The sequence below is a fragment of the Leopardus geoffroyi genome, chromosome B3 (genome assembly GCF_018350155.1).
Source record: "Leopardus geoffroyi isolate Oge1 chromosome B3, O.geoffroyi_Oge1_pat1.0, whole genome shotgun sequence".
NCBI lineage: Eukaryota > Metazoa > Chordata > Mammalia > Carnivora > Felidae > Leopardus > Leopardus geoffroyi.
The window spans coordinates 124,570,603-124,598,433 of NC_059337.1; the positions used below are offsets into that span (position 1 = coordinate 124,570,603).

At 38.0% G+C, this 27,831-nt stretch overlaps 1 pseudogene; it reads right to left on the bottom strand.

The window, feature by feature from the left end:
- Positions 1 to 25,413, bottom strand: part of LOC123583742 — a 29,072-nt pseudogene extending 3,659 nt beyond the window's left edge.
- Positions 25,414 to 27,831: the final 2,418 nt, after the last annotated feature.

A 27,831-nucleotide genomic window follows, 5' to 3' on the forward strand; every position in this document is an offset into this window, starting at 1 on the left:
TAGGCTTATCTATTAAGGATTCCTACTCCTTTAGATCATAAAAAAAGAAAAGCAGTAAGATTTTACCCAAGACACCTATTAGGTCAGCCCTGCAAAAAGAAATCAAATTGGGTAAGACCTTGTTTTGTTTTTAGTTTTAGTGAGCAAGACTCTTTGCTTGGACTCAGGCTTGATGCAACAGTTAATGGGAAATTTTATCTCTTTCTGATGATGTGCAAATAGTCACACAGTTGAGTGTGAGTCTTATATTCAATCAAAGATTAAAGCCTACATTCATTTATGGTGTCTCGGGTTCTGTTTTGGTAATGAAATTCAGTGTTTTAAAAAAAATTTACTCTGCAGCTTGTTCTAACACAATTGCTATCTGACTACATTTATAACCTACACCATACCATTTATGGATAAAATAATTAAATTTCACAGAGAATTAATTTAATATTCTCAGAGGAATTTTCCATATCTGTTTTTTTCTTTACTTACCAAATATGGCTGTGTGAATAAGGGAGAGGAAAGACATGGGAAACTAGATTCTATTCCATTGCTGTGGTTTGATCTAAAGCAACTAAGAGACATTGTTTTTTCAGGTTCCTCAGATGGAAAATGTTCTACTCATGTTGGTCCTTTATCTTTCTAGGTGTGGTATAGATAATGAATGGGACACTGCTGCTTATTTGAAGATGAATATGTTAGAGAGGTGTTAGGATTAAATAATAATTTGTAATTTGTGGTATTAAATAGTCTAGTGTTACTTTTAAATCACTACCTCATAAATTAGAGTTGCCAAAAGTGATCTAAAATTGGAAATATGTAGGGGCATCTAGGTGGCTCAGTCAGTTAAGTGTCAGACCCTTGATTTCAGCTCAGGTCATGATCTCACAGTTTGTGAGATGAAGCCCCATGTCAGGCTCCATGCTGACTGCACAGAGCCTGCTTAGGATTCTCTCCCTCTCTCTCTCTGAAAGTAAATAAATAAACTCTAAATAAAATGAGAATATGTAGCATTAATACTCTATTCCTTGTGTCTTGAAAACCAGACATGTTTGCTACTACAGCTACTTTATGATTCTTGGTGTGCATGTATATATACATGTGTATGTTTACAAAATGAAACAAAGACCGGAGAAGTATATCCTTTGAGAGAAAGTGCATACAAATAAGAAAAGCTTTTTACCCTGAGGTTATTGATAACTTTCTCTCCAGTTCCTTTCAGGATTTTTCCTTCAGATAATCATGGAGCTGAGAGAGTAGGACAGAACTCACCCATACTGGATGTTACACTTTCTGGATGTTTTCTACTCCTTTAGTGTAGCTTCTTATCTCAAGCAGGCTTCCTTTTTGGCAGTGTCCAATCATGACAGAACTATGTATGTAAGAGAACTCAGAACATAGACATAGCTAGAACATCTTCATTCGTTATGAACTAAAATATAAGTGTGCTTATATGAAATGTGTCCTTGTGTTTGTTTTGGTTTAAAATAGGTTTCTCTGATTCTCGGCTGAGCTTCATATTCTAGCCCATGAAAATAATTTTCCAGGTGGATTTATTAGGCAGTTAATTTAGTACTTTCTAGTCATGGCAATAGAATTTTGAAGTGGCCCTATTTTTTTCCCTCTTTTTGGACTACTGCAAAATATCCTCCACTCAGTCAACACTTAACTGTGAACTATGGTGTGTGACCAACTCTATTGGTGAAACTATCTATTCTTGCAAGAAATAAGGGCATGCGGATTTGGGAGATTAGTTTGTGCTCCACAGTCACAATTCTTTTTCTTTTAATGAACTTAGAACATTATTCTCAAAGCATTCAGGGGGCAGGTCTTTCTGGCATTTTTTCTTATAATAGCCATAATCACCATTAGTACTACTGTCACTGCATTCTGTTTTGTGGATACCTACCAGATGTCAGACATTGCTCTCCATGTTCAATATGTTATCTTCTTAAACTTTGTGAAATAGATATAACCCCTTGTTTTACAAATGAGTAAGTCATAGTCACCAAAGCATAGTAGATATAGTAAAATTATTGGTGTCACAGAGACTTGAACTCAGTTTCTGCCATTTCAGAGATGTAGTATTATTGCTTAAGTCATTGGATTTTTTTTTTTTTTAATCTCAACGTCATAAAAGATTTAAAAAAATGTTTGGTTTGAGGGAACCATGAAGCAAAAAACAAATGAAAGAAAAACAAAAAGCAAAAAACAAAACAAGCAAACAAAACAGATAACCAGACTTTAAAGATTCTTTCCCCACCCCACCCCCCTTCAGGTGTCTAAACTGTTGTAAAAAGGACCAACACCCATGTTGATCAGGTGAACTTGAACTTCTGATTAATTTCCCTTGAAGTTTAATATAATCAGTCATTCTTACTGATAAGCTGAAGTGTTTAAGTAACCAAGGAATTCATTTTATGTGTTTTTATATATGTATTTAATTTCTAAACTGCCTAAAAATATTATTTTTGTCCTAATTTTAAGCTACCATGAAGTTATGACTGAATCTCTGGTTAATCAAGAGTTTTTATCATTTCAGTTTAAATCATTCTCTTATAGAAGAAAACAAGTATTAATTGGAAAACCGAAGTATTAACCAAAGTTGATTTTAAGTTATCATGTCTCTTGGCACCCTTTCTTTTCAAATGAAGTTCCGTTAGCTTTTTCACTTACACTTTAAACCAAGACATTTAAAATTTTTTTTAACGTTTATTCATTTTTGAGACAGAGAGAGACAGAGCATGAATGGGGGAAGGTCATAGAGAGAGGGAGACACAGAATCTGAAACAGGCTGCAGGCTCTGAACTGTCAGCACAGAGCCCGATGCAGGGCTTGAACTCACGGACCGCGAGATCATGACCTGAGCCAAAGTCGGACGCCCAACCGACTGAGCCACCCAGGCGCCCCTAAACCAAGACATTTAAACTGACAATAGCCAGAAAAATAAAGAGAGAGACACTATGGGGATTTTTAAATCTCAGCTCTGGAAAACCAATATGCGTATTCAGTCTTCCAGGATTCATACTTAGTCTAGAAGACACAGTCCAGATGTGCAATGCTCTTTGGTGAGATTTAAAATCTTCATCTGGCCCAGGGTATGTGGAATCTTTGAAGCTTCCTCTGAACAGAGGTATATGCAGTAAAATATCACCTCTGGTTGCCCACAAGAGGAGCTTCCTCACCTTCTAATTTGGCCAGATTTCTGTGATAGCCTTTGTTCAGAAAGGATGAGTTGTGTATTAATGGGTACTAAATACCTTATACTACCAAAGAGTGTTCCTTTTCATCTTCTGGTATCACTGATCACAGTAATCTAGGGAGAACATTATTTTGTGCACAGTAATCTAGGGAGGTGACTTTTTCTTCTGAATACTTCAAAGTGAAACTATCATTAAACCTGAGTGGCAGTCATTATTTGCCTCTAAAACCCAAATGAGCAGATGAGTGGGGACTGTTTAAATGGCAAAGGGCGTGACAACTGACAGAATTCTAAACCTGATACTCAACCTATCCCTTGTCATGAGGACAATGATATGGAGATAGATTTTATACTATGGAGGGTCCACATAAGAGAGATATTCTCCAATTTTGGTCTGTCAATTAAAAAACACTCAACAAGAATTTGTTTAATGCCTACCATGTGCAGTGTTGTCCCTGAGCCACATCACTCTCTGGGAACTGTTCTTCAGAGCAAACAATAAGCCACACTCATGAGCAAGTTCTTAACAGCTATGACCTTAAAGGATAGAAGTGTGGTTTCACATTAAAGTTTTCTAACTGGAATTAAATGCTGGAAAAGGCATGGGAGGCAGAGACACAGCTAATCCCACATCCTATAGACAGATACAGAAGATTTACTTAGAAAAGACTTTGCTAGAAACATGATTCACCCCAGTTTGAAATGTCTTAAAGGGAAATGTTCACAATTTTCCATGGAAGCTCAAATTCATGGTCTGTTAGAAGCTGGTATCCCCCTATTTCCTTGAATTTAAAGGAGAATATTTTTCTTTCTCTTTTTGAATTTTTCGCCTCCTGTTATTTCCTTACAGTGTAATGCTTACCCTATTCCATTATCATTTCCGTGTAACTGTGGTTTGGAAGTTGATACCTAAGGATTTTTAAAGAGTTGGCGAAATATCCTTGGAAGGTACCTTGATGATTATCTCAGATCCACTAAGATATCTGCATTTTATATCGCATACAAATTAAAAATAAGTGCATTTTTGCTATAAAAAAGGCTGAAAATCCTATTTAAATAACCCTGTGTGGAACTCTTTTATAATCAATTCTTTAAATTATTTCCTTACTAAAATTTGAGGTAAATGAAGGTAGCAAGGTTCTTTGGCACTTGGATCATTAAGTATCTGCCTTCCTTTACCATATCATAAAAGATAGTCTTTTGCCTTGGTTTTCTTTCCTTTGTCTATTTAAAGATTGCTTTGCCTGCATGCCTTTGACACATTGCATTTCATACCCTGCTTAGCCTTTGCTGGTCAAGAGAGCTTGGGTTTTCTTTTTTAGAAGGTCCATTTGCTTAGAGACAAATTATATGAAATGATATCAGTAAAGGTGGCCTTGGGTGATGAACATGTGCTCATATCATTCATGTGCATGCCCTTCAACCCAGTACAAATTAACTTTTAATATGTTAATTAAATCATTGGCTCCTTAAGAACAGAGAGCACATCTCTATCCTCCCTTCTCTCTCAGTCTTTCTGTCTTCTATCGTGCCTAGTAGGGTGTTGTATACTTTGTGATTGCACTGAGGAAAGGGTGCTGGCACACTTTGAAGACATAGTAATATAATAATAATAAAACCTTCTATTTTCTTTTCTAGTTTCCTAATCTAAACTCTGTATCTTTCTATCAATCACTCTTATGGTTCCCCTCAGCTCCCTTCATTTCAATTGTATTCTTCCCGTAAGAAAATGAACAAACCAATGTCAATTTTCAGGTGGCAATCTCATGCATTTCCATGGCTTTATTTACTATGTATGCAGGTGACAGCCTGCTCATTCCATCAATCACAGAGGTAAATTCCCATGAGTCCCCGAGATGCCTCGATTTATTATCCCTGGACTATTCCCTTTGAGAGATTTATCAAAGAAAGGGTGTTTCAGAGAAACCTAACAATCTTTGCATTGAGGTTCACTCAATCATTCAGACAGTCTAAGGAATCACATTTGTGAAGCCTCTTGATGCATAAAATAATGCAAAGAGAGGAATAAAACTTACCCTGAACTTGCACGAGTGGGAAAGCCATGAATTGTAGTGATTAAAAACACAGACTTTGGATTCAGCCAGTCTGGATGCAAATCACAGCACACCAATTACTGGCTGTGTGATGAGGGCCAGTTCCTGAATCTCAGTTTCCTCATATGCGAAAAGAAGTAAGAATATCTACCTCATAGGACTGCTGAGAAAATTGAATGAGATAATGGTTGTAAATATGAAACCTAGTAAGATGTGCATTTTCCTAAAACTGTAACTATAGTTATTCTTAAAGGCTGCAAAATGGCCAATCTCATTGTGAGAAGGTTTCTTATTTCAGTTTCACAGATTCCTTTAGTTAAATCTCATTTTTCAAAATATCTCTATTGAACATGGTTGGGAGCACATATTATCAGACACCACCAGTCCTGTTTTGCCATCTGCAGCATTATCAAGGGGCAGGGGAGCCATCTCATCACATTACGAATTTGGCAGAAGGATTAAAGATGTATATAGTTTGAATCATAGGCTATGTGTTAATTAGTATAAAAGCCAAAGGAGTACTTGATTTTAAGTTCAACTTGAAATTTTTAATTTATTTCTCAGTTCAGTGGGACAGTAATATTAATAGCTAGCATTAATGGAGTGATTACTCTGTGCCAGGCACTAGATTCCCTAGCACAAATATTTCTCAATTTAGGGGAACATTCTGTAGGTCTCTGGGACAACAATCCTTGGGTAGGGAATAATTATTGTGCCTTCTCCTCAAGTGAATCAAAATTCAAATTAAGTTCTCCTTTGACTTTAGATATGCCAACATCTGGCATCTACTTTGATATCTATGTCTCACCAGGCCATTTATAACTCTCTGATTTTGTCTTCATTCTGAAGGCTGCTTTTTAATGAATTCCTCACCAATGTACAAAGGCCTTAAAGTTCAGTGCATTTTCACAGTCAGAGGCAGATTTTTAGGGATCAGCTGTGTTATCATGTTGGGTCATTTGCGACATCACTAGGATAGTCCTTATTGCCCAATTTTTATTTATTCAATGAAAAAGCAGAGGACAGTTAACACTAAATGACAAATCTGAAAAATTTATAAACGGGGTAACTAAGGGGCTACACTAGGCTGAAAGCAGTAATTTCATGGCAGGAAGAATGCCTAAAGGGCTTATTTCAAATTCTGATGATGCAGCAGATCTAGATGCTAGCATTTTATAGTAATGCCTGAACTGACAAACATTAACCAGAGATCATTGCCCATGATACAGGTGGCAATCTATCATGGTAAATGTCAGTCTGGGGAAGACTTTAAAAGCCAAAATACAAAAAAGATCAGACACAAAGCTCATCCAATTGGACTTTGCTCCCTAGAGGACTTGTAAATTCAGATTATAATTGGGTGACCTCTGCTCTTTATAAGTTCTCAAAAAGTCCTCTCGCTCTGGGTGGTATTGTTTATTGCCCTACATGATTACATATCAGTAGAAGAGAGGCAATCTTTGCATGACACAAAGATTTCCAGGTTCTACATAACGGCCCATGTATTCCAAGCTACATTCAAGTCAATAAAATTTCAAAGTAGCACGAGTGATGGAGTTGGATCCATCCATGTGAATCAGTATTAATAAAATTTAACTCTCAAATTTATTTTTTTTTTCAAATCAGAAAGCTAATCCAAAGATCCTAAGCAGAATATATCAGCTTCCCCTTTTAGATCTAATATCCTTATTTCAATCAATAGTATGGTAGAAATCTTCTATTAATATGTTTTTAAAACATAAAACTGAAATACAACACTCAACTGATTAAAAAATTCTAGGACTCTTGTTCCAGAAATAAAGCCTAAATCACTGGCAGAATACAAAATCTTTCAAAATGACCTCAACTTAACTTTACAATCTTTTTCCTACATTTCTACTCATCTCCAAAATTTATACCTAAACTATAGCTACATGGATCTGTTGCAGTTTCTCTAAAATGTCATGGACTTTTACCTGTTTCTTACACTTAAATGACCCACTTCCCTTCTCTGTATGAACGATTCCAAATCAGTCTTCAAACTCCAGCTCAACTACAACTCACAGAGCTGGTTGCCTCCTCCACTATCTGTGCAGAGTCAATCTATCAGAGCCTCTGCCACGTTGTGCTGGCCTCTGACCACATGACAGAGAGTGAAAAACTCTATTTTGCCTTTGTATTTGCAGTACTCAGAATTTCATTTAAGAGTCAGTGGACAATAAATAATATATATATATTTTTCTGAATGAATCATTCCCAGGAATGTTGTGTATATCTGTGCAGGTTATGCATAACATAACTCTGAGAGCCCCAATTCAGAGAGATTATGATGCGAACAGGAGGCCTGCAGTTGTGAGGTGCACATCAGGAGCAACAACATGTGGCAGACTCAGTCATTCAAGATGAAAGTTCTATATTCCCTCATGCTGAATGTTAGTATTTTACACTACTCATGCCCTCTTCCATTGGTTGCCAAATCCTGATAAATCAGGATTAGCTAGGTTTTGCTGTAGTAACAAACAGTTCCAAAATCTCATTATTTAACCCAAGAAAAGTGACTCACTCATCACACAAGTCCAATACAATTCTTCTCAAGATTGTCTTTCAGAGAACCAGACTGACATAGGTTACAGCTTGACATATGGTCATGATCCTTGAGATGTTAAAACGAGAATGTGGCAGATGATGTACTGGCTTTTTGAGCTTCTGTTTAGATGTGGCACATATCACTTCCAGTAACATCTCAGTGACCAAAGAAAAACATGTAGCCATGATACAAAGGTCAAAGAAAATGAAATTTTACCACATATTCTAAAGAAGGGGAAAATATTCATAAATAGGAGTATCTCCTATTTCTATTCCATTTATCTGGTTTAATTCCTTCTTACTTTATCCTTGGACTATTACAATCACCTACATAGCCTCCCTGCCTCCCTTTTCTTTCTTCTATCTTGCCCTCATACCTTCTTTCCATCAATGGCAGACTGATCTTCTTAAAACACAACTCTTTCTTCTTTCAAAGAAGACATTTTTAATTAAACACCTTTAGTGATTATTCCACTGATTACCAAATTAAGCCTCAATTTATTCATCAAATCCCTCCTTTCATTCATTCTACAATTTTTGTGTTCTTAATGGGAATCAGGCATTTAAGAAACAAAGAAAAGAGTTCCTGGATTTAACATAGCTTATAGCCAGGCATAAAGAGAAAATGAGGGCATTTCAGAGTGATGCTATAGTGACATAATTCAGTGGTAAGATCAAGAAGTGAATAACTTTGATTGGAAGTCAGTAAAGGCATCTCCAAGGAGGTGATGCTTAAGGTGGTTCTTGGATTTTTAATATATGCTTTCTAGGCAAATATTGTTGAAAATGGGCAAACTAGGGAGGAGTGAAGGAAGAGGGAAGAGAGTAGATAAAGATAGATGGAGGCATGAAAATTGGTGTGGTGTAAGAAATGTAAATGGTGAGGAGGAGCCAAGATAGTGGAACAGCATGGATGTTTTTTGTGTGTTTCATGTCCATGAAATACAGCAGACCAACACTAAACCATCCTACACATCTAGAAAACTGATTGGAGGATTAACACATCAATCTGCACAACCTGAACCACAGAATTCAGCACGTATGCAGTATGGAGAAGTGAATTTGGGGAGCAGGAAGCCGCAGAGGGTAGGGAGCCACTTTTGTGGGCAGAGAGAGGACAGAGACTGGGGAGGGGAGGAGCATATCGGAAAAGCACCCCTCCCCAAAAGCAGCTGAAGAGAAAGTGGAAAATTGGAAATAGCCACAGGGACTAAACTAAAAAGGGAGAAAGGAGAGAGGAGAGGGTTTAAATTCCATTAAGACTGTAAACAAGGGGAGCACAAAGGCTGCAACTCCGCAGCTCCATACCTGGCGGTGCTCTGGTGGGAAGGGCGAATCCCCAGGAACAGAGTGGGGTCCGGGAGGTTCTCAGGCCACACAGGGAAAAGCGGTCCCACTGCTGGAAGGACACTTGGTAGAGACTGTTGAAGCCACCTGGTCCCAGCAGACCCCAGAAAACGGCCACATTTGCTGGTGTTGAAACAGGTTCGTAAGGGTGAAGCCTGGTGCCAGATGTGTGTTGTGATTTTCCATAATCCCTGAAACGCCGCTGCTACACTATCTCATGAACTTTTTCTAGGGTGGGCTGGCACCTGGCCATAGTCTCAGGGACCAGCAGCAGCAGGGTCCAGCAAGTGTTCCTGGGTGCAGCCGATATTCGGCCATTGCTCAGTGAGACCCTCCCACAGAGGGGCGGAATGGGTCAAAGCTGCAGTCCTTCAGAAGGAAGGGGCCAGGGAAAACAGCCACATTTGAGACAAAACTCAGGAGAGAGTTACTGCCTGGGGCCTGGTCACGGAGAGTGAAGAAGCAGGGAGTGGATGAAAGCTGTAGACAGAGGACCGGTGCGCGATTGTTGATCCCATAGAACAGACTAGGTAACTGAGTGGCACCATCTTCACTGCTCCCGCGCATGTGCATACGCACCTACGAGCCTTGCAACAATTCACCCCAGTAGGTTAGCAGCACCATCTAGTGGAGAGCGGAGCTGTTACACTGAGCCCTGCCAAACTGGGCTGACTTCGCTCTTCAAGAACACAAGTCTTACCGCGTGCTTAGTTTATGGACTATAAAGCGCTACATAAACAGACTTCTAGGGGAAAAGGAAATAATTTCAGTCCTACTTCAATCTGTTAGCAGGTCCATCTATTCAATTTTCTTTCTTTTCTTTTTTTTTCAAGTTTAGACTTCTTTTCCTTTTCTTGAATACAGAAAGAGAAAAAATTCATTTCTATTTTCATTTTTTAAAAATATTTTTAATTTTTATTACTAAGTTTTTAACTTTTGTGTAATTTTTTCAAATTCTATTTTACTTCCATCATTTTATTTTAGTCTACTTCATTGTATTCAATTTTTCAAAATCTCAAATGATTTCTTTTTTTTTTTCTCTCCCTCCCATTTTTTTCTCTAATCTGTCAAACCATTTTCAATACCCAGACCATAAGACACCTAGGATCTAGCATCATTTATTTATTTGTGTGTGTGCGTGAGTGTTTAATTTTTTAAGTTTAATTTTTTTTAATTTATTTTTTTAATTTCAATTTTTCTACCTCATTAATTCCTTTTCTCCCTTCAAAATGACAAAACGAAGGAATTCATCCCAAAAGAAAGAGCACAAAGAAATGACAGCCAGGATTTAACCAACACAGGTATAAGAAAGATGTCTGAACCAGAATTTAGAACCACGATAATAAGAATAATAGCTGGAGTTAAAAATAGATTAGAATCCCTTTCTGCAGAGATAAAAGAAATAAAAAATAGCCAGAATGAAATTAAAAATTCTATAAATGAGCTGTAATCACAGATGGATGCAGCGATAGCCAGGAAGGGTGAGACAGAACAGAGAATCAGCGATGTAGAGGACACGTTTATAGAGACTAATGAAGCAAAAAAAAAAAGAGGGAGATTGAGGCAAAAGAGCACGATTTAAGAATTAGAGAAATCAGTGACTCTTTAAAAAGGAACATCAGAATCATAGGGGTCCCAGAAGAGGAAGAGAGAGAAAAGGGGATTATGTGAGCAAATCATAGTGGAAAACGTTCCTAACCTGGGAAAAGACACAGACATCAATATCCAGGAAGCACAGAGGACCCGCATTATATTCAACAAAAACCAACCATCAACAAGGCATAGCATAGTCAAATTCACAAAATACTCAGGCAAGGAGAGAATCATGAGAGCAGCAAAGGAAAAAAAAGTCCTTAACCTACAATGGAAGACAGATCAGGATTGCAGCAGACCTATCCACAGAAACTTGGCAGGCCAGAAAGGAGTGGCAGGATATACTCACTGTGCTGAATCAGAAAAATATGCATCCAAGAATTCTTTAACCAGCAAGGCTGTCATTCAAAATAGAAGGAGAGATAAAGAGTTTCCCAGACAAAGAAAAATTAAAGGAGTCTGTGACCACTAAACCAGCTCTGCAAGAAATTTTAAGGGGGACTCTCTGAGGGGAGAAAAGATGAAAAAAAATATATATATATACATATATGTGTAAATATATACATATATGTATAAATATATATATACATATATGTATATATATGTGCATAAATATATATATAAATATTTATACACATTATAAATATATATATTTATATAAATATAAATATACACAAATATTTATATTTATATATATATATAAATATAAATATTTATATATATATATAAATAAATGCCAAAAGCAACAAAAGATTAGAAGGACCAGAGAACACCACCAGAAACTCCAACTCTACAAACACCATAATGGCAATAAATTCATATCTTTCAGTACTCACTCTAAGCGTCAATGGACTCAATGCTCCAATCAAAAGACACAGGATAACAGAATGGATAAGAAAAAAAGATCCATCTATATGCTGTTTACAAGAGACCCACTTTAGACTTAAAGACACCTTCATATTGAAAATAAGGGGATGGAGAACCATCTATCTTGCTAATGGTCAACAATAAAAAGCCGGAGTAGCCATACTTATATCAGACAATCTAGACATTAAAATAAAGACTGTATTGGGGCACCTAGGTGGCTCAGTCAGTTGAGCGTCCGGCTTCGGCTCAGGTCATGATCTCATGGTTTGTGAGTTTAAGCCCTGCGTCAGGCTCTGTGCTGACAGCTCAGAGCTTGGAGCCTGTTTCTGATTCTGGGTCTCCCTCTCTCTCTGCTCCTCCCCTGCTCGTGCTCTGTCTCTTTCTCTCTCAAAAATAAATAAATAAACATTAAAAAAAATAAAAAAAATAAAATAAGGACTGTATCAAGAGATGAAGAAGGGCATTATATCATAATGAAGGGGTCTATCCACCAAGACCTAAAAATTGTAAACATTTATGTGCCAAATGTGTGAGAACCCAAATATATAAATCAATTAATCACAAACATGAAGAAACTCGATAGTAATACCATAACTGTAGGAGACTTCAACACCCCACTCACAGCACTGGACAGATCATCTAATCAAAAAATCAACAAGGAAACAATGGCTTTGAATGGCACGCTGTACCAGATGGACTTAACAGATATATTCACAACATTTCATCCTAAAGCAGCAGAATATACATTCTTCTCCAGTGGACATAGAATGTTCTCCAGAACAGACCATATACTGGGACACAAACCAGCCCTAAGTAAATACAAAAGATCGAGATCATACCGTGCGTATTTTCAGACCACAATGCTATGAAACTCGAAATCAACCACATGAAAAAATTTGGAAAGTTAACAAATACTTGGAGACTGAAGAACATCCTACTGAAGAATGAATGGGCTAACCAAGAAGTTAAAGAGGAAATTAAAAAGTATATGGAAGTCAATGAAAATGATAACACTACAACCCAAAACCTCTGGGACACAGCAAAGGCGGTCCTAAGAGGAAAGTATATAGCAATCCAGGCATTCCTAGAGAAGGAAGAAAGGTCTCAGATACACAACCTAACCTTACGCCTTAAGGAGCTGGAAAAAGAACAGCAAATAAAACCCCAAACCAGCAGAAGACAGGAAATAAAGATTAGAGCAGAAATTAATGCTATTGAAACCAAAAAAACCCCAAAAAACAAAACAAAACAAAACAGTAGAACAGATCAATGAAAGCAGAAGTTGGTTCTTTGAAAGAATTAACAAAATTGATAAACCACTAGCCAGTTTGCTCAAGAAGAAAAAGGAAAGGACCCAAATAAGTAATATCAAGAATGAAAGAGGAGAGATCACAACCAACACAACAGAAATAAAAACAATAATAAGAGAATATTATGAGCAATTATATGCCAATAAAATGGGCAATCTGGAAGAAATGGACAAATTCCTAGACACATATACACTACCAAAACTGAAACAGGAAGAAACAGAAAATTTGAACAGACCCATAACCAGTAAGGAAATCGAATTAGTAATCAAAAATCTGCCAAAAAACAAGACTCCAGGGCCAGATGGCTTTCCAGGGGAATTCTACCAAACATTTAAGGAAGAGTTAACACCTATTCTCTTGAAACTGTTCCAAAAAATGTAAATGGAAGGACAACTTCCAAAGTCTTTCTATGAGGCCAGCATTACTCTGATTCCAAAACCAGACAGAGACCCCACTAAAAAGGAGAACTATAGACCAATTTCCCTGATGAACATGGATGCAAAAATCCTCAACAAGATATTAGCCAACAGGCTCCAACAATACATTAAAAACACTATTCAACACGACCAAGTGGGATTTATACCTGGGATGCAGGGCTGTTTCAATATCCGCAAAACAATTAACATGATTCATCACATCAATAAAAGAAAGGACAAGAACCATATGATCCTCTCAATAGATGCAGAGAAAGCATTTGACAAAATACAGCCTCCTTTCTTGATAAAAACCCTCAAGAAAGTAGGGATAGAAGGACAATACCTTGAGATCATAAAAGCCATATATGAAAGACCCAACGCTAAATCATCCTCAATGTGGAAAAACTGACAGCTTTCCCCCTAAAGTCAGGAACAAGACAGGGATGTCCACTCTTGCCACTGTTATTCAACATAGTATCGGGAGTCTTAACCTCTGCAGTCAGACAACACAAAGAAATAAAAGTCATCCAAGTCACACAGAAGGAGGCCAAACTTTCACTCTTTGCAGATGACATGATACTCTATATGGAAAACCCGAAAGATTCCACTAAAAAACTTCTAGAACTGATCCATGAATTCAGTGAAGTAGCAGTATATAAAATCAACACACAGAAAACAGTTTCAATCCTATACACCAATAATGAAGCATCAGAATGAGAAATCAAGGAATCCATCCCATTTATAATTGCACCCAAACCAGTAAAATAACTAGGAAAAAAACCTAACTGAAGGGATGAAAAATCTATACGCTGAAAACTATAGAAAGCTTATGAAAGAAATTGAAGAAGACACAAAGAAATGGAAAAACATTCCATGCTCATGAGAGAAAATATTGTTAAAATGTCTATAACTACCCAAAGCAATCTACCTATTCAATGCAATCCATAGCATTCTTCACAGAGCTAGAACAAATTATCCTAAATTTTGTATGGAACCAGAAAAGACCCCGAAGAGCCAGAGCAATCTTGAAAAAGAAAACCAAAACAGGAAGAATCACAATCCTGGACTTCAAGCTATACTACAAAGCTGTGGTCATCAAGATAGTATGGTATTGGCATAAGAACAGACACTCAGATCGATGGAACAGAATAGAGAACCCAGAAATGGACCCACAAACGTATGGCCAACTAATCTTTCACAAAGCAGGAAAGAGTATTCAATGGAATAAAGACAATCTCTTCAGCAAATGGTGCTGGGAAAACTGGACAGCGACATGCAGAGGAATGAACCTGGACCACTTTCTGACACCATAGACAAAAATAAACTCAAAATGGATGAAAGACCTCAATGTAAGACAGGAAGCCATCAAAATCCTCAAGGAGAAAGCAGGCAAAAACCTCTCTGATCTTGGCCACAGCAACTTCTTACTCAAGACGTCTCTGGAGGCAAGGGAAACAAAAGCAAAAATGAACTACTGGGACCTCATCAAAATAAAAAGCTTCTGCACAGAGAAGGAAACAATCAGCAAAACTAAAAGGCAACAGACAGAATGGGAGAAGATATTTTCAAATGACATATCAGATAATATCAGACATATCCAAAATCTACAAAGAACTTATCAAACTCAACACCCAAAAAACAAAGAATCCAGTGAAGAAATGGGAAAAAGACATGAACAGACACTTCTCCAAAGAAGACATCCAGGGGGCCAACCGACACATGAAAAAATGCTCAACGTCACTCATCATCAGGGAAATACAAATCAAAACCACAATGAGATACCACCTTACACCTTCAGAATGGCTAACATTAACAACTCAGGCAACAACAGATGTTGGCGAGGATGCAGAGAAAGAGGATCCCTTTTGCATTGTTGGTGGGAATGCAAGCTGGTGCAGCCACTCTGGAAAACAGTATGGAGGTTTCTCAAAAAACTAAAAATAGAACTACCCTATGACCCAGCAATTGCACTACTAGGCATTTATCCCAGGGATACAGGTATGCTGTTTCGAAGGGACACATGCACCCCCATGTTTATAGTGGCACTATCAACAATAGCCAAAGTATGGAAAGAGCCCAAATGTCCACTGATGTATGAATGATAAAGAAATGTGGTATATATATACAATGGAGTATTACTTGGCAATCAAAAAGAATGAAATGTTGCCATTTGCAACTACGTGGATGGAACTGGAGGGTATTATGCTAAGTGAAATTAGTCAGAGAAAGACAAAATCATATGACTTCACTCATATGAGGACTTTAAGAGACAAAACAGATGAACATAAGGGAAGGGAAACAAAAATAATATAAAATGAGGGAGGGGGACAACACAGAAGAGACTCATAAATATGGAGAATAAACTGAGGGTTACTGGAGGAGTTGTGGGAGGGAGGATAGGCTAAATGGGTAAGGGGCACTAAGGAATCTACTCCTGAAATCATTGTTGCACTATATGCTAACTTGGATGTAAATTTTAAAAAATTTAAAAAAAATTAAAAAAAAGAAATGTAAATGGTTCTGTAGGCTGGAAGAGAAGGAGTTCATGTGGTAGATTGGATCAGTTCTGAGGAGTAGAAAGTACACTTGGAAATAGAGATTGAAGTCAGGTGAGAAATGGAGGAGGCTTACAGGTGGTTTTAAGGAGTTTGGCCTTTGTCCTTTGGGAAATGTAGAATAATTCAATAGTTTTAAGCAGGATATGATGTAATCTGATTTGCACTTAAGGTTTACCCTGGTGTTAGTATGAATGCTGAAGTGAAAGGCAGGGAAAATCTATTTTGGGGTGACTTTTACTGAGTGTGGTGGTGAATTTTATGTGTCAGGGCCATAGTGTGCCCATATATTTGGTCAAACATTGTTCTGGGTGTTTCTGTGAAGGTGTTTTGGATGAAATTAACATTTAAATGGGTAGACTTTGAGTAAAGCAGATTGCTGTACCTAATGTGGCTGAGCTTCATCCGGTCAGTTGAAGACCTAAGTAGAATAAAAAGACTGGTCTCCCCTGAGGAAGAGAGAATTCTTCAGCAAACTGCCTTCAGACTTTATCTGCAACATTACTTTTTCCTGGTTCTAGAGCAGAGTACTCCTAGACTCAACTGGAACATTGGCTTTTCTGTGTCTCTAGCCCATGAGCCCACTCTGCAGATTTTTGACTTGTCAGCCTCCATATCAGTGTAAACCAATACTTTATAATAAATCTCGCTCCCTCCCTTTCTCACCCCCTCCCTCCTTTCTCTCTCCCTTCTCTCTCTCTTTTCTCTCTATCTCTCTTTTCTATCTCTCTTTTCTCTCTCTCTGTTGATTCTGTTTCTCTGGAGTGTCCTGACTAGTATAAATTTTGGTACTGGGAGTGGTTCTAGAAGAACAGAATCTTAGGGATGAATTTTCTGAGTTCACAACAATGTGAATGTACTAACATTACTGAATTACACACTTATAAGTGGTGAAGATGATGAATTTTATTTTATGTGTTTTCATCACAGCTAAAAATAAAAAGTATTTTTTATTAGTAAAAAAAAGAGAAGAACGAATCTGGGTGGCCACATATATAATACTTTTGGATGTTTTTGTCAAAGTAACAATCTTAAATGGTTTAGCATTTGACAAGTCAGGAAATAGTCTAAGAAAACTTAATTGACTTGCCCAAGGCACCAAAGCTTAAAGTGGAGGAGGTATGTCTTGAACTTACATTTGCTGATGTAGTTTCCTATATTTTCACCCATTACTCCAAAACTGAAGGAAAACCTTGATTTCAGTCCAAGGACTTTACATTTGAATTACAATTTGCAGTTCTCTGGAAATAGCTCAGTACTTTCCAGGATGGCCACAATGTAGATGCTGACTAAGGATTTATTAACAATGGAGGTGGGCATGATCTGATGGGATTAATCAGGTATGGGTCACGCTGCCCCAGAAGTAATTTCCATAAACGACACAGAGAACCTAATTATGTAAATCACTTTAGAGATCCCCAACTGACCTTCTTGACAAGACCTAACCAGCAGTAATGAGTGGAAAAAGAAAATATTGAAAACTGGATCATTTCCTCAGACAAATCCAGAGTTGACTACAATGCTTCTTGAATTTGAGTGCTGTAGTTGCATACTGGGGACTACAATTGCTAATTCAAACTCCCTGAATGTGACATATAGATTCACTAGAAAGTAAACCAAAAAAAGAGCTGTTTTCTGTTTCTGAATGACCTAGCTTTATTAAAACTTGAAATGTTTCTCAAAGTGATGGTAAACAAACTTCTTGAACTGGCAAGGAAAAAAAAATCACTCTGTATTTTCTAATCAAGGAGGATTAAAAGGCTGTGAAACTATATCCAATGCACAAATGTTGTAATTACGATAAATATTTGTCCTTTCTGTTTTCACTACAAACTCAAAAATCCTAGAGTCTGTGTTTGGCACATGCAGGAGATTACAGCCATCTGCTGAGAGACAAAGCTGTCAATTATAAAACAATCTGGCTTTCCATTTCATTCCATTTCCAGGTTAAATCTGGCCCAGCTGAGGTAGAATCATACTATTACTACTATTAAAATTGAGAAATTTGTGGTGCCCTCTGCCCTGTAAACCTATTCTCAGGATCCCAAAGAAATTTGCAAATCTCTGAACTTGGACTTTCAAACTCAAGGTCAGCATGTCTTGTACAGGCCATTAAATAAGGGAAGACTATGAGCTTTATATCTAACTTGAATACAAAATGATGTTTTTATTCATTTAAAATGTACTTTAGGCTAAGGGGAGAAATTATGGCAAAAAGAAACAACTAAATGGAGATAGGGTTGTTCTCTCTCAGCAGGACTGGTGAACATTTAAAACAGAGGCTTTGAGGTTAAAAAAGAATAATAAAACAATGAAACACAGGGGGCTCCTGGTTGGCTCAGTTGGAAGAGATTGTGACTCTTGATCTTGGGATTGTGAATTCGAACCCCACATTGGGTGGTAGAGATTACTAAATATACAAACAAACAAACAAACAAACAAACAAATAAATAAATAAATAAATAATAAACTTAAAAAAACCAATGACACATGAAAAGCAGAATGGTCAATTTAGTAACTTAGGATTTGGCAACATTGAGGAGGGACAATTCAAAACCATAGCAGAGACATTTTAATGGAAGAGGCAGTAGTCCTAAAATTGTGGCCATTAAAGACGAAATGGAAGTGAGTTTGCCTTTGTTACAGCCAGATTCCATATTGGAAAATTCACTCTGCTTTCTGAATTTTTCCTGCAGTTTTACTGGAAACAGTTATCTTGTGTTTTGCCTTAGACAGTTAAATTACCTTTTAAAAGACTGCTCAGAAACTCTTCCATTCCTCAGCAGCAGTGGAGGAAGAATTGGCTTTTAAACAGACACCTCACAGTAGAGAATAAACATTTTCCCACCTACATCTGGGTGTGGGTCAGGCCTGAGGACACTTCCAAGTGGCCATTGAGAGCCTAGATTAAGACTCTCTTTACATAATGCTAATCATAGTGTTTTCTGGAAGAGTTCTTCCTCAAGGCCATTAGTGACCAGACAGAAATGAAAGAATTTGAATTTTCTCAAGTGCATGATTCCTCCGCTTAACTCAATTTAACAACCATACTTTGCATTTCATACCAATCTTGGGTCAATAATTTCACCTACTGACTCTTGAAATCAAAGCAAAAAAAACCCACTCTATTTTTTTATAATTGAAAGGCCCACTGAAACATAATTCATAAAGTTGCTAATGCTTCTCAGTTAACTATATAAATGCTTATCTAACAGGATTCAGTATAAAGCAAATTGGGTAACAATTAAGGCATCTGGCTCTAGCCTGCAGAAGCAAATTTGGCCTCCTGGTTCAGGGAGAAGGTTAAGTTGGATTTCAAAGTTACCTTCTACTTTCCAGCTGGCTCTGTCCCCCCATATGGTGACTGCTTATCCTAGCAGCATCCTCACTGTTACTATTTCATTTTCTCTTCTCTCTGTTTCGTACTCAACCATCAACACTGTGTGTACTGGATCTTATTCCATCCACCAGATTAAATGTTAACCCTATGATAAAAAACAGTTGACTAACCTTATTGTTTAGTGTAGCTGTTCTCAGCTTTCAGTGTCAATATATTCCTGGACCACAATCAACTGTGAAGTTTATTTATTTACTTTTTTAAAGTTTAATTATTTTTGACACAGAGCGCTAGTTGGAGAGGGGCAGAGAGAGAGAGAGAGAGACAGAGAGGATCCAAAGTAGACTCTGAACTGACAGCAGAGAGCCCAATACAGGGCTTGAACTCATGACTTGCAAGATCATGACCTGAGTCAAAGTAGGATGCTTAACCAACTGAGCCATCCAGGCACCCCAATAAACTGTGAAGTTTACTATAATTCATTTGACACCTATACAGAGACTCCTCTACTTAAAGACTTTCAACTTCAGACTCTTTTAGACAAAAAATTTTCACTACAGAATTGTCAACTTTTCTTTCCTCAACAAATGATAATATATGGGGGATCCTGCAGATAGGTATTGAAGGATCAGATATACCACCTAAAAATATACCATTTGACACAGGATTACTTTGAGTTGAAGGCAATTGAGAACTAACAGATGCAGAAAGTGTTCTCTGCCCTCCCCTTATCTGCCTAAAAGCAGAACATAAATTTCCCTTGGTGAAGGTGACCTCATTTTATCAGGAAGAGAAGAGTGACTGTCACCTGAGACAGAGAGCCAAGGTGAGTTTGCACAAACTTTACTAAAAAGCCCTTATCTCCCATCCATTGCCCCATATATTTCCTAGTCCCTTCCCCATAATTTATTGCCCTCTGAAGCTCAAACTTCCTTTCCTTTGTTAAAATGGTATACAAACCCCTGAGTCTAACCACTTTTTTGAGTGTCATTTTTCTATGAACTCTTATGTATGTAACTCTTAATAAAAATTCTGTGCCTTTTCCCCTCTTAATCTATCTTTTGTTAACTTCACAGACCACCCCTTCAAGACTGAATGTGAGAATTATGATATGGAAGAGTTTCAACACTGCGTGCCTAAGGTTGATACAGGAGAAGGACAGGAGTATGTTTGAGACTTAATTCCTACATGTAGTAAAGTTACTGCTGACGGAAATTTTTCTGGGGACCATGATGTTGGTTCACACTCAAGACAATTTGCATCTGCATATCATTAAGGTTAACGGTAAGACAGAAAATAAACTTGTGAAGTTTATTAATGACATGTGGCTTCCACTACTTATTAACCTACAATATATGTTTTCCTATTTTTAATTCATAACTTGAATTTCTTATTCATAATGAATTTTTTTATTTATAACCCTTACTTCCTTATCAGCTCTGATTTCATTCCAAGTAGCAGTGATTCACTGTTTAAGCCAAAGAAAAGAACTTACCACCTTAGGCCTCCTTGAAACTACAGGATTATATGGCCCAGTTGTGGCTAATGAGGGGAGGTCTCCAAGTGGAGATTTTGAGAATAATATTGTTTTCCTGTCAAAAGAGACAAACTCATTTGACATGAATCAATATGAACCGTTTGCTGTTTATTTTTCTCTTTTCCTCTTGCTGGAATACAGATGCAATGTCTGAAGCACGGCCATCTTGCAATCATGAAGTTAAAACAAACAAGCTAAGACCAAGAGGAAGAAGGAGCCTTGCTTTTGATGACTTCCTAAAACAACTGTCCCAGTTTTGGACTGCCTGTCTCTGGAATTCTGGTCGTGTGAGAAAAGTCTCTGTTTGAGCCACACTTGAGGTTTCTGTGATATGAAGCCATTTGTAGTTCTGAGTGATACAAACTGATAAAAAGTGGACTATTTGGGGGGAAAATGCTTGGAAGGTCTTTTTTTAAGACTCTGAGGACTAGCTCAGACTTCTATGCAGGAAAGGGTACTGGTTGAGCAAGTTCAGTTTCTCTCTGAAACTACAGACTTACATAAAGGGAAGAAGAAAAAGACAAGCAAATTTTGGCTATTCTCTTTCTTTGCCAAGGGACTGGCATTAGTAAGTTATTTCTCTTTATGCAAATTAAAATGCATTGAATATTTTTCCCACAATAATGCCTCTTTCCCTCACTTGTCCATTGAAGTTCCCTACTAGTGATAGAAGGGAGGAACTTTAAGTAGCACTCCTGGAATCAAACACACCCTGGGAGTTTGTCCTCCAAGGGAATCTCCTATGCTATATTTGTCACAGGGAACTATTTAAAAACTGCTGGAATAATACATGTAGCTATGATTAGTTTTCTAAATTCACATGCTGATTTTAATGATCCTTTCTTTAAATGCAAAGTCTTAACCCAACAGAATTCTGTAGAAGAATGAGAAGGTGGGTGTTTGGGGAACTGGTCCTTTCAGTATTCAAAATTGGTTCGCCTCCATGGGTAATCCTCTTTTAGAATATGAATGCTAGATGGAGGTAAGTTGGTGGAAAAGCAAAAGGGAGAGAGGAAAGAAGTGGATTCCATCATAATACTTTGCATATGGCTCCCAAGCTTTCTCAGTAGGTTTATTTGCACAGTGATCATTCCTTAGGGCTCCCTGCACCAGGTAAAGATTCCATCATTAGGTTTGTGATTTGTAAAACTCCCTTGCTGCCTCACTCTCACTGGAAGGGACCAAATGAATCAATCTGCATCACTTTCCCAAGGCTCTGTTTGCAACCAAAAGGGCCAAAGGTTTTCTTGTTTATGATTAGCAAAACATCCTGCTAGAACGAGCTCCACAAGAAGGTTTGCCAGCATCACACATCCTCATCCCTACATCCAACTCATAAAGAATATACACTCTTTGTGGTGTATAGAATGGTGCTTAGCAGCTGTTTAACAGCACAGCAACTGTACACAGGACTAAAAAGCAAAGGAAAATACCAGATTTGATTGAACCTGCAGGGAAAATTTCAGGTGGCATAATGTAATTACCTGAGTTAGGATATGGAGGTTAAATAACACCTATGCTCTCTTACCTAAAAGTATCTAGGATCTATACCAGCCATAAATGACTTGGATCTTAGTTTTATAACCTGGTAGTGGAAAGGGAGGCAGTTCTCCAGCAGCACAGCAGTCTCTTGTTGGAAACCCTGTTTCTCATCCGGCACCACCTGTGTGTCCCCTTGGCTGCCCCCCAGCACAAGGCACTGATGCAGCCAAACCCACTGAGCCTGTGAGAGTGGCCAGAAACACAGCAGAAGGTGTTGGCTTCCTGGTCTCTCGTTGAGGCCATCTGGACCCTCTAACACACCTGTTTGGGAGGGTTTCCGTAGCTTCGTTTACAAATGTAAGTGCAGCTCAAAATGTTCCAGTCCAGTGCTGATCATTCGCCCTTACTTTTTGGGATGTTAATTATGCAACAAGATCATTTCTGTGCCCATTTTTCTCCTCCGTTATAAACTTTAGATGACAAAAATGTGCTTCTCAGTATGGTTTTTTTTTTAGTAGAATGAACAGATGTAAAAGTGTTTTCAATTCCTTAATAAAGGTGACATTAGGCCAGATTTGATATTACACTAAGTCCCACATAACATTTAAAAATGGGTTTTTTCAACCATAAAATTACTAATTGATCTGTCTTGTAAAAAGATAAAGGAAATGAATGCCTATTTGAGTTTCATTTCTGTCAGGCTTCCGATTCCTTATTTTATGTAGTGCAAAATGAATTTTAATGAACCAGCCTCCAAATTTCAAAATACGCCATTACCCTTCCAAAGTAATTGGCATATTTGACTGCCTTTTCCTTTCTTAGAGTCTGTCTGACTTTCTAATCTTAAAGTCAATGTTCCATTCAACATGTTCTTCTGCATGCCATCTGAAAGAAGTAAATTAAAACAAGAGGAGAGACTATACCAGGAAGAATTCATTCATTGAGCCACTCAACAAATATTTATGGAATTCCTGCTGTAGGTCAGGCACTGTTCCAGGTACTGAATAAGGGGGACATAAGTGAAAAATCGCTGTTTTCATGGAGTTTCCATGTCAGTGCAGTAAGTCAATATAATAGACACACAAATATATAATATTCAGGTGATCAGAGCTACAGAGAAAAATAATGAATGTTGATGCATAGAAAGGCACAAGATGGAGAGTCTCAAGCAGAGACTCTCCAACTAAAGCAAAAGTGTGAGCTATTGGGGGGTTAGAATCAGCAGATAGAGTAGCCTTTCTTCTTCCTCCCATTTAAAAAACAATTGTTTAATATTTTGTTTTGTTTTTTTGAGAGAGACAGAGACAGAGGGTGAGTGGGGGAGGGGGAGAGAGAGAGACAGACAGACAGAATCCAAGGCAGGCTCCAGGCTCTGAGCTGTCAGCACAGAGCCCAATGCAGGGCTTGAACTCATGAACCGTGAGATCATGACCTGAGCTGAAGTTGGACACTTAACCAACTGAGCCACCCAGGTGCCCCTCTGATCTCAGCTTTTTGCCTACTTATATACATACAAAACATTTCTGGCTGCATTGTCTAATCTGGGAGGGAAACTACAGAGGGCGTGAAGAGAAAGGCAACTTTGATTGAGTACCTACTTGTGCCACAATATGTATATTTCCATTTTGTGAATCTGTGGGGCAACCCTCTGGTCTGTTGATCTGATCCTTATTTTACAGCTGGGGAAGCAAAAGCTCAGGGACATCAGGTAGTTCGGTGGACAAATGTTCTAGTTATTTATTGTTGCCTTACAAACTCCTGAATTTTGTGGCTTAAAATAACTATTATTTATGTTGCTCATAAATATGCAATTTGGGCAAGACTCAAAAGGGAAGGCTTATGTCTGTCCCCTGTGGCATCATTTGGGGAGCACAATTTAGGGCTAAGGATCCATATCCAAGATGACTCATTCCCATGGCTGGCAAGTTAGTGTTATTTATACAATTTATCCAATGACTGTCGGAGGGCCTGTGGGCCTTCTTTTCTCTCCATGCAGACTGGGCTTCCTCACAGCATAGTGACTGGGTTTCTAAAACAATGTTCTAAGAGAAGCATAAGATAGAAAAACATGGCATTATGATGGTGTAGTCTTGGAAGCCCATTATGCCCAGCTCTGCCTCTCACTAGTATTGGGTCCTTAGCAAACTGACATCACCCCAGAGGGAGGGCATTTTCCCAAATGACAGGTTTCTCTGCAACCATTTGTTTGGTCAACAAGCATTTCTGAGTGCCTCTAGCACAATAGAACTCTGCTCTGGAATCCAATTGCTTGACTTTGCATCCTAGCTCTCCCACTTGCTTGCTGACAAATTAGGAAGATTTACTCAATCTCTCTTTGCCTCAGTTTTATTAAATGTAAAGCATCAGGATTTAAGGAAAGTCCAGAGAACTTCTCATGTACCTAATAAGAGCACTAATTTCTATGCCTGCAATACCATCAGCTCAGCCCCAATTCCTTAAAAAATCAATCCCAAGAAGGAAGGTAAAATTAGAATTAATGGCCTACCTTCTCCAAAATTGCCATACATTTTATCTCCACAAGAGGTCCAAGACTTATATGATATCTTTTACAAGAATTCCTATTCCCTTATGTTTTTATATAACCCTGAATCTAATGCAAGCTCTCGTCTACCATTACCACCATCACCCTTGCCCCAGCAGAGCACCAAACTCTTCCACTCTTCCTTTTGGAATTCATGGGCATCATAAGGGCAAAAACAAAAACAAACAAACAAAAACTTCTTTTCTAAGCAATCTCCTCACCTTCTTTAAGGGGAAATGGTTTCCTAAAGCTCTTCTCTGCAGTAGCTGTTTCTTCGTTTCTCTTGTTTCTGTTTGTTTTGTTTTGTTTTGTTTTTTTACCACATCACCCCATGTGGTGAAGGGCTTTGTGGTAGGATAATCATCTTTCTTGATTTTTCTTACTGTGTCTAAATCATTTCTTTTCTCACCATCCCCAAATCCAATGTTCTTCAAAGCAAATGCCATAAGACTATATTGCCTGCCATCACTACACAACACAATCATCCATGGATACCATGCTTTTTCCTTACCATTCACTTGGGACTTTAGCACCTGCCTCAGTCAATAAGTTTTTCTCTGCTACTGTATCAGTCACTATGTTATCTGGTTTTACCACATGTACAGATAATCCACCCATTATCCTGGCCTCTAACAAAAAAATGTCCTTCCCTCTTCTAAAAGTCTTGTCTTTTATCCCATCTCTACCATGTACTTTTACAGCCATATTTTGGATCCTATCTTTTCAGCTTAGCACTGGTTCCAATAATTCTTTAGTTCATCAAGAATTTTAATCCACTTTTTTTCAACATTCCTCTCTTCCTTCTTCTTCCTCCTTACCTTGCTATGTAGGTAGGATTCTACAGTCTAATACTAATGACCAATCCTTTTCATAGTCCATCAATGACTTGACCTTTATTTCCTATGCAAACACAGTGGTTTGAAACAACACTCATTTGTTTATTTCACAGTTCTATAGGTCAGTGTTTTGTGGGTTCTTACTTGGAGACTCTGAGGAATTATCCACTTCTAAGCTCATTCAGATGTTGGCCAAACAATTCCATACAATTGTAGGACTGAGGTCCCATTTCTTTGCAGGCTGTTGGCTGGGAGCCACCCTTAGCCCCTAGAGGCCACTGTCTGGTCCTTGCATGTAGACCATCACATTTCAAAGCCAACAAGTTCCATTGAATCTTTCTCATACTTAGAATATCTCTAATCTCTTCTTCTATCTCTCTGCTTTTAATGTTTCATGTGTCTACATTGGGCCCACCTGGATTATGCAAGATAATCTTCTTATCTTAAATTCAGCTGATTAATAACCTTACATCTTCAAAGTTCCTTTATAGCAGGAGCTAGATTAATGCCTGATGGAATAACCAGGGGATAGGATCCTGGAGAGTCATCTTTAAAATTTTGCCTACCACCATCCATGTAACTTTTACATGACAAACTCTAACTCTGTTTAAACCTGGTTCTTGACCACTTTGCAGCTACTCCATAGCATCTCAGTATGGCTGAAGAAAAACATTCAATATTCTTACAGGGACATTCTGAATTTGTGATGGCAAACCTCAAGCAGGACTCAGCACAGTCCAACAATCATTCTGTGCTTCCCTAGGGACACCAGCATATAGAAGATGTTTAAGACATTGGGACTAATGAGCTCAACAATAGAGAGAATGTTGATAGAGAACAGAAGAGAGCTGATAATTGAGCTCCAAGGAAGTCCAATATTTAGAAGTCAGGAAGAAGGAGAATCAAACAAAAGGAACTGAAGAAAAAAAAGCAGCCACAAGTACAAGGAGAGTACAGTGATCTAGACAATAAATAAAGAAGGTGTCTTAGGAACTGGGGATTCATCAACTGTGTCAGATGTTGCCAAGAATTGGGAATTGTTCATTGGGTTTGGCATAATGTAGGTCCACAGTGACCCTGAGAAGTGGAATATTAGTAAATGGTAGGGGCAAAGTCTGACTGGAATGAGTTGAAGAGAAAATAGCTATTGGGGAAGTGAAGAGAGCAAGAGTGGACAACTTTCTAAGGAGTTTTGCTATAAAAATGAGCACAGAAATGGGGGCAGTGCTGTAGGGTTTTGTGGGATTTAAGAGCAAAGAAAGATTGGTGTGAAAGCAGAGGGGGGCGTTTGTATTGACTACTAGTTGGTGTGAAAACCCAAAAGAATCCACTTAGAAAATTTTAATTTCAGCTTTTCACTGTTAATATTTTCAAATTACTGAACATTGAATGTGTGGATACTTGCTTAGATCTTTATGCATTACTGGACAAGTTCTAGCACAGTGTAGAGTAAGAAGGCCATAACACATTACACTGTACCCAGGAGCCATATATCTTTTCCATGACAAAGTCCAGGGAGGATTTTTTTTTAATGGGAGAAATTCCTGTATTTTGTATTGTGAGGTTAGCAATGCAGCAAAGAGAGAAAAAGGATGCAGAACAGAAAGTACAATTGTAATTGGAAAGTCATAGAATAGGCAAGAGGGGATGAGATTGAGTGCATCCTGGGAGGTTGATATTAAATTAAAGCAAGGAGTTAAATAGGAGCAGGGAAGATGAATATTTGCATAAAAATGCAACAGATGACAAGATTTGATAATGGGGAAATACCATAGATTTCATCTGATTGCTTTGAATCTTCCTCCCAGTGAACTAGAAGTTGAAGCCATCATCTGGATATATAATATGAATAGAGTATTGAAGATTAGAAAAACATGTGAAATGCCATGTGGGGGCAGTGGAAGCATCCCATCTCAATCAGGCTTTGCCCCTACCATTTACTGATATTCCACTTCTCAGGGTCACTGTGGACCTCCACAATGCCAAACCCAATGAACAATTCCCAATTCTTGGCAGCATCTGACACAGTTGATGAATCGCCTGTTCTTAAGACACCTTCTTTATTTATCTTCCAGATCACTATAATCTCCTGGGTTTTCTTGTACTTGCACTTTTGGCTGTTCTTTTTTAGTTCCTTATGCTTGGTTCTCCTTCCTGACCTCTAAATATTGGACTTCCTCGGGGCTTAGTCGTCAGCTCT